General features: G+C 33.8%; 1 long non-coding RNA gene across 2 annotated transcripts in view; it reads right to left on the bottom strand.

Moving 5' to 3' along the window:
* The window catches only part of LOC106509395, a 130,269-nt gene that overhangs the window by 73,777 nt on the left and 40,190 nt on the right, over positions 1-16,302 (bottom strand). Inside the window, exon 4 of one of the 2 annotated variants that reach the window (XR_001306932.2) lies at positions 13,577-14,494. The exons of the other annotated variant lie outside the window; for it this stretch is intronic. This is a non-coding gene — a long non-coding RNA (uncharacterized LOC106509395). Of the gene's footprint in view, positions 1-13,576; positions 14,495-16,302 lie in introns of those variants that run through there. 2 annotated transcript variants of the gene reach the window in all.

Raw genomic sequence — 16,302 nt, 5'->3', positions numbered from 1 at the left:
TCAAATCAGAGCTGTAGTTGCCAGCCTATACCACAGCCAAAGCAATGCCAGATCCAAGTCACATCTGTGACCAACACTACAGCTCATAGCAATGCCTGATCCTTAACCCACTGAGTGAGGCCAGGGATCGAACCTGAGTCCTCATGGTTACAAGTCAGATTCGTTTCTGCTGAGTCACAACAGGAACTCCTATTGTATTACTTCTTTATTTTACCTTTCTTCATTTAATTCCAGCAAAAGGAAAGTGAAGAAATAGACAATACAATTATATTTTAAAACTAGGAACAGGTAAGTGACATAAAAGGAAGTAAGATTGCTACACTTCACTCATCTGTAGCTTGTGATAAAATAAATGCCTAGAGCAAGCCTAAAACATATACAGAAGGTAATATATTAATTAAAATGGAATGCTAAAAATTATTCAAGTAATCTACAGCAAGGCAAATAAAAAGAACCAGTTCAATGTGAAATATAGAGCCAAACATAAAATACATAATAAAATGTAATTAAATGATAAAAACACCAAGTATAAGACAGAGATTCATAGAATAGATAAAAAACATGACCCAGCTGTATGATGTCTATAGGAACTAACTAAAATATAAAAACATAAGCATGTTGAAAGTACAAAGATAGAAAAAAATATAAAATTTATATATTGGAGTTCCCATCATGGTGCACCAGAGATGAATATGACTAGGAACCATAAGGTTGCGGATTTGATCCCTGGCTTCACTCAGTGGGTTAAGGATCCAGCGTTGCTGTGAAGTGTGGTATAGGTCACAAATATAGCTGAGATCTGGCTCTGCTGTGGCTCTGGTGGCAGCAACAGCTCTGATTAGACCCCTAGGCTGGGAACCTCCACATGCTGCAAGTGTGGTGCTAAAAGGAAAAAAGACAAAAGACAAAAAAAAAAATTAAATATTAATAAAAAGTCTATATTAATATTACACAAATAGATTTTAAGGACAGAAAATTAATAGGAACAAAATGGCCATTAAATAGTGAGAAAATAATTAATATATCAAGAAGATACAGACATTCCTGTCATGGCTCAGTGGTTAATGACTCCAACTAAGACCCATGAGGTTGCAGGTTCCATCCTTGGCCTTGCTTAGTGGGTTAAGGATCTAGTGTTGCTGTGAGCTGTGGTGTCTGTCGTAGACACAGCTCCTATCCTGAATTGCTGTGGCTGTGACATAGGCCAGCAGCTGTAGCTCCAATTCAACCCCTAGCCTGGGAATCTCCAGATGCTGCAAGTGCAGCCCGAAAAAGCAAAAAAATAAATAAATAAATAAAAAATAAATAAAGATATAATGCTATATGTGTACATACCAAAAACTAGTGTCAAAATAATGAAGCAAATATATAAAAGCATGAAAAGATATGTAGACAAATCCACATTTATTGATGGATATTTCAAAATTGTACTTTTGGTTACTGGTAGAACAATGAGACAGAAAATTAACAATGTTAAATGCGGGGAGCCAAGAAGATACAAGGAGCCAAGGAAGGGAGCTTGCCTGAATGGTGCAAAACAGAGGGCAGGCTCCTAATCAGAAAAAAAGGACCTTGCCTGACAGCAGAAAAACCTGAAGGCAGGTTCCTAACCAAGGAAGGGAGCTCACCCGAACGGTGCATGCCAAAGGTGGGCTTCTGGTCAGGATGAAGGCCTGCCTGTACAGTACAAGCCGAGGGCAGGCCTCAGGTTATACGGTTCTCATTTTGAAGTTGATGGGGAAGAATTGGGGCTTTCCTAGGAAAACAATTTCCATGTTTGCGCCGGAGAACATGGATTGTTTCTCCGGTGACCTAGTCTTTCCTGTTTTATTTGTTATTCAGTTTTCCTCAGTCTTTCCTGATTATTTACTTATTATTCTTATTTTCCCTTCTTATTTTCCTGTGCTGATTTGTGATTTAACAAAATTACAATAATAATACAATAAGAATTTCATCCTGAAAGATTTTCCCCTATTTAAATCCAACTCAATTAAAACATAGTGTTTATCTACTAACTAGTTCTACAGTAAACTTTAGAGTTAGGATTTTAATAAGGTTCATAGAAGTTAGACATATATTATTCTTCATCAAAAGAAACCCAGCTGTGAGTTTTGTCCTTGATTTTAGAAACTTTTAGCGGTAGCTAGCTAAGTTGATTTGTATGTTTTCACACTGTCTCTCTGCCAAGGACACTTTGAAAACAGACACTAGTCTGAAGACAGGATTTTTTGTGTTTGTAACTTCTTCAGCTAGTGGGAATTGGCTGGCCATGAGATGGTTTGTACCGGGTCTCCTCTTTCCCACATGATATGCTGTGCCTGTTTGTCCTTGAACTGTACTCACTAAATTTAATTAGGCTAAAGATTTTAAAACATAACGTATTGCTACTGTACCATGTGATCAAAAAACAAAGCCCAACAGTTAACCAATGTACTTTTAACACTATGATGTAATCTGTAGTGAAAAACTGTCTATATAGTTAACCACCTATGACAATAAAATTTGAGCAGTCCAGTGCCCTGACAGAAGGGACAAAGAGGCTGTCTCTGTTCTTTCGCCGACACCGTCCATCTCCTATCAGGATGTATATACCCTGGCTGCTAGACCCGGTGTTGGAGCTGGCCTGCAGCAGTTAAAAAATAACTGCATAATTCCATCGAATAGGCCACAGCTGACATCCATAGATAATTCCAGCAATATCAGCAAACATACTCATTTGAAGCGCATACCAGAAAACTCCTCAAAATTGACCAAAAGACCTTAATATATTGAAAACAATTAAAATCATAGAGTATATTCTCTGACCAAAATAGTATCAATGTAGGAAAGAATAAACTCAATAGGATTGAGTTGTTCAAATCTTGTTTATTTAAATGATGGTTCTGGGGGGAGGGGGATGTTTGTTTGTTTTATGATTGGCCTTTAACTGGCTAGCTCGTATGAACTGAATTCCTGAAATATTCTCATGATAGAGTTTTGCATTCTCAAGGTTTTTAAATCACACTGCCTAAATAGTTCATATCTTTTGATTTGTGATAAACGCCTTTTCTCCTTCTAGGAGTCTGGAGCTTAGTAATGATTTCAGTAGCCATGTGCATACATGACCAAAATCCAATAAAATCCTAGACTCCTAGGCTCAGAGGAGCTGTCCTAGTAGAAAACACTTGCCAAGTGTTGTCATATTTACTGCTGGATGAAGTAAGCATTTCTACTGTTGCTCTACTGGGAGAAGGCTCTTGGAATCTTTTGCCTCATTTCCTCCAGATTTTGCTTCTTATGCCTCTCTTTACTGACTAAGCTTTGCATTCTTTTGTTGATAGATTTTAATTATTAGTATAAAGACTTCTGAGTTCTAGTGAACCATAACATTGGGGAACCCTCAAAATAATGTTAAACTTAAAATCGATAACTGAAGACCAAGAATGCAATTACCAAATGTTAGGAAATTAAGTAGGTCACTAGTAAATAATACATGAATCAAAGAGGAAACCTCAAAAGAATTTCTTTTTAAATATGTATAACTGAATGAACATAGAAACCAACATATTAAAATTTGTGGAAATTAGACAAATCAGGCTTAGAGGGAAGGTGACAGAATGAAATGCTTACGTTAGAAAAGAGGTAATATCTCAGATCAATAATCTAAGTTCCTATGTTAAGCTAGAAAATAAGAAGAGCAAAATAAACAAAGGAAACATGAAAATAAATAATAGAGAATAAATGAAGAAAGATAGAAAATACAACAGAAAATAAATGATACAAAGTTCAAATATTTTAATTTCTAAAAAAAATCAATAAAATTGATAAACCTCTAGTAAGTTTGACAAATATTAGAGGTATAAGACATAAAACATCAATATCAGTAATGAAACAGGGGGTATCAACAAATTTTACAGCCATTACAAGAATAATGACATTTCTCAAACAACTTCACACTTATAAATCCAAATAGAAGACATGGATAAATTCTTCAAAACCCACAAACTATCAAAACTCAGCCAGGATGAAAGAGATAACCTCAATAATCCTGTATCTATTGAAGAAATTAAATTTATTATTAAATAGCTCCTGAAAATCTGGATGTCCAGATAGTTACTGGAATATTTATCAAACACTATAAAAAAGGTCAAGGACCATCTTACATAATTTATTCCAGGAGATTCCTGATGATAAAGATGATTATACAAGTGTACTAATCAGTAACCTGATCAGAGAATATTGTAGATATAGAGACGGACATAGTAGAAAAATGGAACAGAATGTGAGGAATAGGCCAATTCATTAATTTTCGACAAATGAATATAAGCAACTCAATGTAGTAGAGACAGTCTTTTCAGTAGAATGTTCTGGAGAAATTGGGCATCCATAGGTTAAAAAAATACAGAGGAGAAGGAGGAAGAGGAAGGAGAAGAGGAGAAAAAACTTTGATCTAAATCTCACAACTCATATAAAATTAACCAAATTAACTCAAGATGGATCATGGTCTTAAGTGTAAAATACGAAATAATAAATCTTCTAGAAAAATGCTATAAGAGAAAAACTTACTTTTTTTTTTTTTTTTTTTTTTGCCCTGGTAAACAACAAAAACCTGCACAGTTTGACTACCTGAAGAATTGTTCAAGAACTTAAATACTTCAAGTACATATTCCTCCCTCAATTCATCTTCTCTTTCTACATTAAAAAATATTTCCTATTTATTTCACTTTTACTCCCATTGTATTGAATAAATCCAAGTAAAATTCGGATCATTTTAAAATTGAGGCAGAATTCTACTGAATGATTTTCCTAGAATTAAGCCATTTAGGATATGCTTCATAGACAGTTTCAAAATGTATATTCTTTGGCAGAGGGAAAAACAAATAACAGTCTACATAATTAAGTTGAAATCTTCAATAAAAATATTACCTCAATATACAATACTGATATTTTTGAAAATAGTATTTCTGGTGCCAAGAGTCTAATGCTGGCCATTCTATTCTTTAGACTGAAGTTTTAGAATGTTAAAATGGCAGTGTGATGATGTAAAATTAATGGCATCAGCATTTCTCCAAATTTCATGTTTGCATTTTGAATCAGCTTGCATTTGCCTATATTTTATATAAATCCTGAAATGGATTTAAATGTTTTTATCTTTGTGTCTTTTTGGTTTGGAGTTATTAATAACGATTGGGGAATAGCTGCTTTACTTTAAAAGATTGCTCCATCTAAGAATATTGTGTATAATTTAAGAAACTTGAGAAAACTATAAAAGCCCATCAAGCATCATTTATAGTCTCAGGTCACTAAGTTTGGTTAGCTTATTCTTCACTAGTTCATAAAAGTAAGCCGTGGATGATTTCAGCAATTTGTAATTCCTTTTTCTACTTCATTTTGGGAAGAAACTCAATGCCAGATTCCTGACTACAAATGCTAAATTCCCTTTTCTTTCAGTCATCCATCAAAGTATTTGCTTTCCAAATCATTTACAAAGTGTTTTACTCCCTCTTTCCTTCCTCCCCTCTTTCCTTTCTTTCCTTCATTTTTATTTTTCTTTTTATGCTGCATTTTGTAAGGAAAAGAGGATATTGGTATTTGTTAATAGGCTCTGGATTTTGCATATGTTCTTTTGTTTTGAGTGAGAAATTCCTCACTCTGATACCTGATTCTGAATACACTGGACCTCTGCACTCTCCAATAAAAGTGGGTACTAAAGAGAAAGATTCTGATACAGCAAGTAAGAATTTAACAATTTCTTAAGAGGAAAAAAATCAGTGATTTCATTTATATTGATTCCATCTTTGCCATCATCTGTTCACTTGTTCATTCTTTGTTTTTAATAAATTTTATTGAAAAAATAGACAAAATATATTGTACACATTTCAAGTATGCCATTCAGTGAGTTTTGAAAAAAAAGTGTACACCCAAGAAATCACCATCACAATGTGCGAAACATTTCCATCTCTTGGAATGTTCTCTAACTCTCCTTTACTGCTCATCCTCCAGCCACTAAGTCAACCACTGATCTGTTTTCTATTCACTAGTGTCCCCTGTTCCAGAAATTCATTTAAAAAAAAAAAAAAAGTCAGGCAGTATGTACTCTTTTGATTTTATTTTCCTCAAGACACTATTTTTATTCAATAAAATGTTTTTAAGACGCAATCATGTCCTTGCAGGCCATGATACTTTATTGAAGTGTAATATTCTATTGTATGAACCTGCCTCAATTTTTGTATCCATTCATCTAACGATATAAAATGTAATTTGTTTCCAATATTACATTGTTACATACAAAGTGGTTATATATCTTTTCTTAAAAATATTTTTGTATACATACGGTTCCATTTCTTTTAGGTAAGAATCTCTGGGTTAGGGTCAGTGTATGTTTAACTCTCAAATAAATAAACTTTGTTCCCCAGTGGTTGTAAAATTTTGCACTCTCACAAATTAAAAATTCCAATCAGTCTCTATTACTGCTAATCTTTGGTACTGTTGGTCTTTTTAAATGTGGTTTTAATTTGCATTCCCCCATGTCTCATTCATTATCTTCTTCTTCTTATTTTTATGGCCACAGTTGCGACATATGAAAGTTCCCCAGGTCAGGGACTGAATTCAAGCCAAGGCTGCAACCTACGCCACAGCTGCAGTGACACTGATCTTTCTACTACGCCAGACCAGGAATTGAACCCACTCCTCTGCAGACCTGAGCCACTTAAGTCAGATTCTTAACCCACTGTGCCACAGCATGGACTCTTCTTATTTATTTATCATCTTTTACAAGATACATATTAAAATTTTTATTTTTTTATTGGTGCATTAATCTTTTTAGGTTCGATGAGCTGTAAATTTTCTAAATTCTGAATACAAATAATTTGTAAAATATACATAAGGCAAGCATTTTTTATCAGTGATTGCCTTTTCCTTTTTTACAATTACATTGGAAGATCATTTTAATGAAATGTTTTAATTTTTCTTATATAATTATTAATTTTGTTTGCTATTTAATATTTGCCTACCTCAAAGTCACAAAAAATTCCTATGTATTTTCTTTTAGGATTTCATAATTTTAACTTTAATTTTATGTTTAGATAGATTTGGGATTATTTTCTGTGTATGCTGTGAGATAGAACTCAGAGTTCATTTCTTCTGTATGGCATCTATTATCCTAGAACTATTTGTTTAAAAAAACAACTTTCTTTTCACAATTTATTTTTTTAATGTTTTATTGTAGTTGATTTACAATGTTCTGTCAATTTCTACTGTACAGCAAAGTGACCCAGTTATACAAATATATACATTCTTTCCCTCCCCTTATCCTCTATCATGGACAGAACATTTTTAAATTTTTAAACCTTCAAAAAAAAAAAAAAAAAGTTTGGCCTTGACCAGTTTCTGGGGAGTAATCTCTAAGCTCATGGAATGTCCTACCTCATAAAAGTGTCTTTGTTTACCTCAGAACCTTGGGCCATGCCTCGTAGTCTACTCTGACAATGCATTTTATAATGAGAGCCTTGGGCCATGTAGTATCATCTGGACCTCTGGAGATACTGGAGACTAATGTCAGCCTCAGAGATCATACATACTTCACTGCCCCCAAATAAAATTCCTGGTTCACTAGGGCCTGGTTGAGCTTCTATGTTTGACAATACTCCAGTCTGAAAGAAATAAGTGCTGTCTACATGACTCCATTGGAAGAGCACAATAGGAAGCTTGCACCTAGAACTCTCATTGACCCTGACTTATACACCCTTCCCCATTGCTGATTTTAATGTGTATAGTTTCACTGCAATAAACCATAACCTTAAGTATAGCAACATTATGGAATTATATGAAATCTAACAAATTATTCTGAAGGAGGTCTGGGGAATCTCTCAAACCGCAAGTACTTCTGGCCAAAATTAATTACCTATATATGTGGTCAATAAGACTTCCTTTTTTGTTATATATTTGTATACTTTTTAGCTCATTGTTGGAGGCATGGATGTGCTACATGACAAAGAATGGAAAGAAAAGACTGGCATCATAGAGTGGCTGTAGAAGGTCAGTCTATACAAAATCTTATGACTCTTTCATGACCCTTGAGTCAAAACAAATGAGAACAACATCAAAGAATGGCATCTTGAAAACTAGATTGCTGAAACATTGATGTTGCTGATGGAAAACCATCAGCTCTGAAGTTCTCAGGACTGGAGCCTTGGGGATTTGTGGGAGAGACCATAGATGGCTTGAAGCAAACAACAAATTACGGCCTGGGAGGGCTAAAACATTTACGATTATGTGCTTAGGAATGCCTGTCACAGCATATCTTGTTTCCAATCTAATTGAAGTAAAATACCGATGTATCCCCTGCACATACAAGGAAGTAGAAAATAGTAAATAAAAACCATGAGTTGGCTGAGAGGGTGTCTATTGCCTCTTGAAGGCTGTAGCCCCCGATCCCCACTCTATTTCTTTGTCTCTTTCTTATTTCTGTGGCACTGTTGACTTTGGGACCTGGGTTGATGAGAAGGCCTCATCAGCTCATGATATCAATTATTGTAGCTATATATTATATTTCAATATCATTAACTACAAGCCTTATATAGCTTTTTAGAAAATATTTTTTGGCTGTTTGAAGTACTTTATATTTCTGCATATATTATAGAATCAGTCTTTCATTTTCTGCTAAAAACACTGCTAATATTTTGAATGCGGTCATCTAAAATATTGGACCAATTTGGAGTGAAATGACCTCTTAAAAATACTGAACTTTCTGATTCATGGTCATGGATATCTGTTCATTTAATTAATCTTCTTTATTTTTTCATCACTATATTCTCACCTCTTGACTTTTTCTAAATATCTGTCTTTCCATAGCATCTGTTTCCCAGTGCAAAAGCTGTCACGGTCATGCATGCTTTAGCACTTCAGGAATATCATGCTTCCCTTGCGAGAACAATAGGGGAGCTCAGTCCTCAGGCTAAGGAAGGACCTGGACCACCAACCAGACAAGGTAGGCTCTGTCCAAATCCAAAATAATTTTGCAATGTCAACAGTTATGCTAATCTACCAAGAATCGTTAAATATTAAATTTAAATGTCCAATATTAAATATTGGAAAGACAAAGAGAAATGGAGACAGGGAAGGAAAAAATAAAAGAAGTGAAAGAATAAAGTATGTTTTCTCTGTTACATTTCTATAACCTTTTAGAGAACAGGAACCATATTTTATTATTCTGTGTTACATACAGTCCTTCCCTTCCTCCCCTCACACACACTATAGCACTTCATCATGATTAAATAAAACCTTACGTAAAATCTCTAATGTATTTGTGATTTGTATTTGTGTCCTCTATTTACCAGTTTTTTAGAATATTCAGTATTTAAAAGGTAAAATGCTATACACACAGCTTTGATTCATGTAACATTTTAAAGAGTTGCAGCAACTCAATTTCTAAACCATATAGACAGAAAACAGAAGAAGCAGCTTCAAACACAATTTATACTTTTTTAAACAGTACATGGTTTTCCAGCTTTTGCTTGAATGCCAAAAAAAGGAAGATTCAACTGCCAAAAAAACCTACCTGAAAAAGCTTATATTAACAACACTTACCAAAAATTTTAAGGATTCACTACATTTTCTATTAATTTTCTAAATGAAAATGATCAAAAATTTCAAACAAATTTTAAGTTGTTGATTTTCTAACCTTCATAATACATTTCATAATACATTTTTTTCCTTTACTCTGAAGCAAAAATCTTTTTAGTTTTGTTTTCTTCCTTTTTAATTTCAGTTTATTAATAGATAAAGGCAAATTTTGTTAACTATAAATTATCAGTCTCCTGACATACTTAGATCCTATTCATAAGATATGAAACCTCATTAATTTAAGGCTGGTTGAAAAAAAAACAAAAATCCCTCAAAGTCTGCACAGTAAATGCCAAATCAATATCCAATTTATGATCTTTGTGTGCTCTTATACATATATGAAAAGATAAATGAATAAATATAAAAGGTTTAGCAAATAGACTATAGAAAGAAAACCATCTAGCAAAAGTTATTCTCATTTCTCATTTAACTCTTTGTTCAATAATATGGAGAAAATATTATATAGTGTGGCTTTATGTGTGTTTGTTGTTTTTACCCATTTCTGGTGACCTAATTATACATGGTAAATATGAGGATCTCTTGTCACAGGTTGATGTTCAGTGGAGAACATCCTGATAGAAGGGATACTAAAAAAAACGTAGCCAAAATTACTTGGCCTGTTGAAGTCCAATCATTTCTTTCATCAACTGTCACATCTATGGAATAACTATGGTCACAGGTGTGGAGTCTATGCATAGGATCAATTGCCGGGATCCCTAACATGAAGGACCCTTTAGCTATTGTTGTTGCTATTACCAGAACCTAAGTCCCTAATAAAGTGTGATATCCCAAGAAAAATCAACTGACCTCTCAATAATAAACTGACTTCAGTTGACCCTTTCTATCCTAGAAGAGACTACAATTCAGTCTAATAGAGATAGACACACAATCCAAATACATGCTTGACTTTGATATCAACCAGAACTACTGAGGGCTTAGAGGATGTCTGATCCATCAGTATGAGATCCCATATAGCATCATATCAAACCACAGGACCCATATAAAAACAGCAAAGAGTATGCAGGAGTAGGCATATGACCAGAGGATTTACAACTTATATCATATATTCTACAACCTAGAGTCTGCCAATGTTAAAAAATTATCAAAACACCTGAAGCACTAGGTTGGAGTCAATATTTGGCTAGGGTGATTTGCTATCCTTAGGAATTCAGTAAAAAACTTAAATCAATAAATTTTAGGTAGTGCTGTACCTCCAATAAATAAAATACACAGTATAGGGACCAAGAGTGGAAGCAGGAGTGACCTAACTTACCTCCAAATCTCACTGACTTATTTGAGGAACTCGTCCTTTCTGTTTCTCTAACTCTGGTTTCTGTAGCTTTCAAGGTCCTATTTCCCAAAAGGGAAATACTTTTTTCAGGGGAAAAAAAAAAACAAACAAGCAAACAAAAACAAAAAAACAAAACAAAACAAAAAAACAAGACATCCATTGAACCATAAGCTACAGCTGTAGCTTCAACATTTCAGGAATCTTATGCCAGTGAAGGAGTTGCTGGGTTGCAGGGATACTTACATGCTACAGGCTGGGGAGAAATGTATTAGCACCCAGTTGATCCATGTGGATACATTTTGTTATGCCCTAGCTAAATTTTTACGGTAAATAACAAGAGAAATAAGCAAGGCTTGAAAAAAGCCATGGTGATAAGTAGTTTGGGTCTCTAACAGATGACTCTGTTACACCTAAGCCACAAAACCACCAGAGGTGCTAGACTAGCTGAGTATACTGTAGAAGAAGATAACTTCATTATCATTTGTGTGTCCAATCCAGCTACATGAAAAGGACCGCAATCTCCCTAAACTTTACCTTCCAAGTTTCTCCCAGCACAGGAGTTTTTTTCACGACTTAATAAAAGAAGTATATTTCAATGACTCAAAGGGTTTTTAAGGGTAGATACTAATATGTACTTCCCATATTCCTTTTCAGGAAGGAACAACTTTAGTCCCAGCTGCCAGAAATGTAGCTGAGCAAATTTCAGCTGAGTACACTTTAAAAATCATCTCAACTGAAGAGTGCTGCTCTGTTTAAGTACATAGTCCTTGCTGGGAGGTACATGTTCAGTGATTGCTTGACATGGGAATATAAAGTTCTGTCCCCCTTGCTTTAATTCAGCAAAACTCTGAAGAGTTATTTCTATTCTCCGCACACAATTCTGCCCCCACTTTACTTCCACCAGTGTTGATCTCAAGAGCATTACTGAATAAAATTCCTGTTCACTAATCTCCATTTAACATTCTACTTCCTAAGAAACTCAACATAAAAATATGATCTCATAGACACTAAGATGCTAGTTTAAGATAAAGTATTGAAATTGAAAAATGTTATTCATTTGATTTCTTTTTATGAGTACAATAAAATATACCATGAATAAAAATAAAAATGTGCTTTTTGATTCATATGTTGCTATTTGAATTATAATTTAAAGGCTCAATTAAAACCAGACCTTAAATCAAAGAGACTTTGGAAACACTCTTTTGTAACTACATAGGCTATAAATCTTTGGTTCATACAAGGTCTATTTTAACACTAGATGAGTCCTTCATTCATTTAATCTGTTTAATGATATAACAAAGTTTTTAATAATAAAATGCATTAAATAATTTATAATATTTAGATTTATGGGAATTTTTATTGAAAATCTGATGGATATTAATAATAAAAGATAAATAATAAAGACATAATTTCAGAAAATGTGATACATAAATAACAACAATGGATAAGGCCTACCAACCTGGCTTTGTTACACTTGCTTTATTTTACTCTGAGGCTAATTAAAACTTAAATTGTTTTATCCTAGTTAGATAAAGCAAGATTCGTGTAAGCATTTACAAATTAGCTGTCATTTAGTGTGTTCTATAAAATAAAAGTTGTATAATGTATTCCATTATTAAAAACAGACAAAAATATTTGCAAACAAATTTTGAAAGAAGGTAATACTAAACCATGTCTTGAATAATCACAATTCATATTAATATATATGTCATTTAAAGAAGAAACTAGTAAAATACTCTTAATTACCACATGTGATTTTGCCAATGACATTAACTGAATCATTTGGGTCATCCATTTACACTTCTCTCAATAGTGAAATATATTTTAGGAAGTAATAGCTCAGAGATACCCTCTATTTATTCATATTCAACTAATTTTTGATGAGCTTCTACTATGTATAAGGAAGATGGCTACAAAGGGAAGAGAGAAATATAAATTTGGAGCTATTTGGAACTTGATTCAAGGGTGGAAACCAGAAGAGAAACAATCAAGTAAAATAATTACAATAGGTATTAAATTTTGTTAAGAAAATTAATAGCAAATGTATTAAAATATAAGCAACAAAACAGGGTAAAATAATGGCTATTAAATCATGATTTCAACCTTCATATATTTACTTTGTGTATTTGAATTTCTAACATAAAAATAACTTTTTGGAATTGTAGTAAATTTTAGCTAATTTAATTTAGACTGAGGGTGTTTTTTTTTTTAAAGTACTATTTGTGAATTTTTCACTTCTTCTAAGCACAAAAAAATAGTAGATCATCAGTTTTGTTACCTCAAAATATGACAAGAAGAAAAAAATTCCAGAAGAACTTACAACACTCATAATCACTTTTCTTTTGCTAAGAAAATTTGCAAAGTTTTCTTTGCTTCCCAAAGTTCCTTCTATAATGATGCTCTTTGGCTTCAGTTTTGGCCTGGGTAAAACATGAATTTTAATATTCAACCATTTGTCCTCTGTCCACAGTGTATATTTGGCATACCTACAGAATTTAGTGTTGGATAATTTCCACCTTCGTTTAGAAACTGGCATGCTTCCACTTTCTAAATAATGAGAATGCTGTAATTCATGTGTTCTTTTTTTATACAGGGTGTCAAAAATCCCAATCATATTAACAGCCCAATTCCAATAATAACGTTAACTCCTCTGAATAAAAATTTACATGAGCAGTTTTCACTGGTCTTGATGCCTCTCTAATTTCTTTTATTTTTTAAATTATGAGATATTTCAATCTTAATCTTAGCACATGAGTATATATAATATTACTTTAATTATGCTTTCTGTCAGCCAAGTGTATTTTATTTCAGACAAAAGAAAGCATGATTTTGCAGATCAATACTTACCAACAGTAATTTCCACAATGAGGAAGACTTTCCACAAGTATATCCACTACACAGTGCTGTTAAAATTATGGATTTTAATCCCAGAAATCAAGTTTGAATCCAAAGTGTGTTGGAGAGTATCTCAAACCAAGCAAATTAGCCCATGTAGGTCTGACTCTAGAAGTCAGCATCAATCTCCTATATTTTGGTCCACTAGAATTTTTTAGAAAGAAATCTTCAACTTTCACATTTAGGGAAACATAATGAGATAGCCACAACTAAGAACCTAGTTTATTTTAAAGTCACAAATATCAAAGAACAATGTAAGGGGTAATTTGAAAGCTTCATTTACAATGAATGTTAAATAAACCAAAATGATTTCTTTTTTTTTATCCAAAGCCATTCCTATAGATTATAGGGGAGGGACAATTTTCTCTTTACCCTTTAGGTTCTAGGCTGAGTTCCACTGGGTCAAAAGATTAACGAGAGAACAACGAACAGAAGTTTAATAACATTTATACCTCCTGTACACATAGGAGATATCCCAGCAAGCTGAGGAATTCCCTCAAGGAAATGGGCTAAGCCATCAACTTAAATACCACCTCAAGCTAAAGACAAAAGTAGATGTTGAGATAGAGGATGGAGGGAGAGGAAGGCCAGTCATGCAGGTTGTCAGGCAAAACACAACAGCCAAAGGTATGGTTGTTATGCAGATTGAAGTTCACATCTTCTACATTCATAAGAGTTTCTACTGTTTTAGTCTTCCTCCTCTTCCTGGTACAGAGAGGAAGACACACTTAAAAATGGAGATTTTCCTTATGCATGTAAATCTCTCTTACAAAAGTGTAACTGTTGTACAATAGTTGATATCAAGGCTAAAAAAGGGCTATATTTATTTGAGTATTCTTAAGAACTGTAATCCAGGACACAGATTTTGGTAAAACCAAAAGTGTGTTCCAGGGAAGAGAAAGAGCCAGTGTCTTATAAAGGCAAAAGCTGCAGCTTATTAAAGCTATCTTGCAAGAATCATGTTTGGCTGTCAAGAGTTATTTAGGGTAAGGGTCTTATAAGAACCTTGAGTTTTCAGAATACGGTACAGATGTTTTGGATACTTATGCTTAGCTAATAAGTAGAAAAAGTTCAGATTCTAACCAATCTGAAACAAGCATAAGTTCTACTTCCTCAATGGCCCACAGATCCATTTTGAGAACTCTCTTAGCAATATCAACTCCATTTTGATTTTCCTTTCACATTTCCCCCTTTCAACTGAGATTGTTCTTTGGAAAACACCCATCCATTTGGTTATTTGGCAATGGCATCTACTTTCTTGGTGCTGAGAAGGCTCATTACCAGAGATTCATGTACCACAAAGGAGGAAAAGAGGTGATTATATGAGAGGTATGTGTTTAGAGATTTTTATAGCCACATTTGAGCATCAAGTGGCCATCTAGGAAATGAGCCATTGTTGTCATTCAAAATAGCAGAAATTCATGGATCTTCATCAGGAGGAATCTTATAGGAGTGATTAATCATCTTCAGGCACTGAGCTATCATTATTCCTGTGCAGAGTGTCACAGTACAGCAGCAAAGATATAAAGCATTGACAACTTATGGAATACACAAGCAGTAATTAATAATACATGAATCAATAGTAATGCCATAAGCAAAGAATTTAGTCAATTTTCATCTGAGACAAATTAACCTTTTAGTATGTCACCAAAACTGGATTTGGGGTCACTCATAGCATTTATTTGCCTTTTCATATGACTTATCAAGTAGGTAACATTAGATGATTCATCTGGTACAAAAACACATCTAGCTTTTATTACAGCACAGGTACCACCTTGGAAGGCTATAATAATATCAAAAGCCATTGGATTGTTTAAGACTGGATTCCTTATTAAAGGTACCTCAGAATTTAAAAGATGTATAGCTTGTGGCTGTCATTTAGGGAATGTTGGGTACTTGTTGGGTAAATTTGGTTAAAGCTTATATATGTGTAATGACCTCTTCTAGTCCCAGTGAGGAAATGAAACATTCTGCCAAATTATCATACCAATGAAAGACTAACCTAGCTCATCTTGCTTTTTTAAGAAGAGGTAATTTTCAGGGGCCATGTTGAAGGTTGCACAAATTTGCCCTTGAGTCCAACGAAATCCTAAGGTACAATGTTTTATTCACCCCGGAGGGAGATAAGGCCAGAGGTTAGGTCCACAAAAGGATTAGTTTCATTTGAGGCTACCCAGTAAATACCATATCATCTATCCTAATGAATTCCAAACCAATTACTAGCTTTTGAAGTAACAATTTCAGTACAAGAATTACATGATGCCCATATGAGATGTCAGGTTTTTTTAGGCAAGTTCATCTTTATATGGTTAAGCTGTTGCCAATAAAAAGGGGCTTTGGTACTTACTCAAAGTCCAATATTAAGCATATATATCTGTTCCATAATGGGGAACCATGACCCCTAAAAGATGAAATGACAATCTTCACTTCTGGTCTGGTTCTTTCCCAAGATTGGGCCTTGGTAGCATTAACAGAAAGCAAATACTGAAATATGCTTCCTATTCTTATTGCCC

The sequence above is a fragment of the Sus scrofa genome, chromosome 2 (assembly GCF_000003025.6).
Source record: "Sus scrofa isolate TJ Tabasco breed Duroc chromosome 2, Sscrofa11.1, whole genome shotgun sequence".
In the NCBI taxonomy this organism is placed as follows: domain Eukaryota; kingdom Metazoa; phylum Chordata; class Mammalia; order Artiodactyla; family Suidae; genus Sus; species Sus scrofa.
The sequence above is the reverse complement of the archived record's forward strand: the minus strand, read 5'-3'. Positions and strand labels throughout refer to the sequence as shown.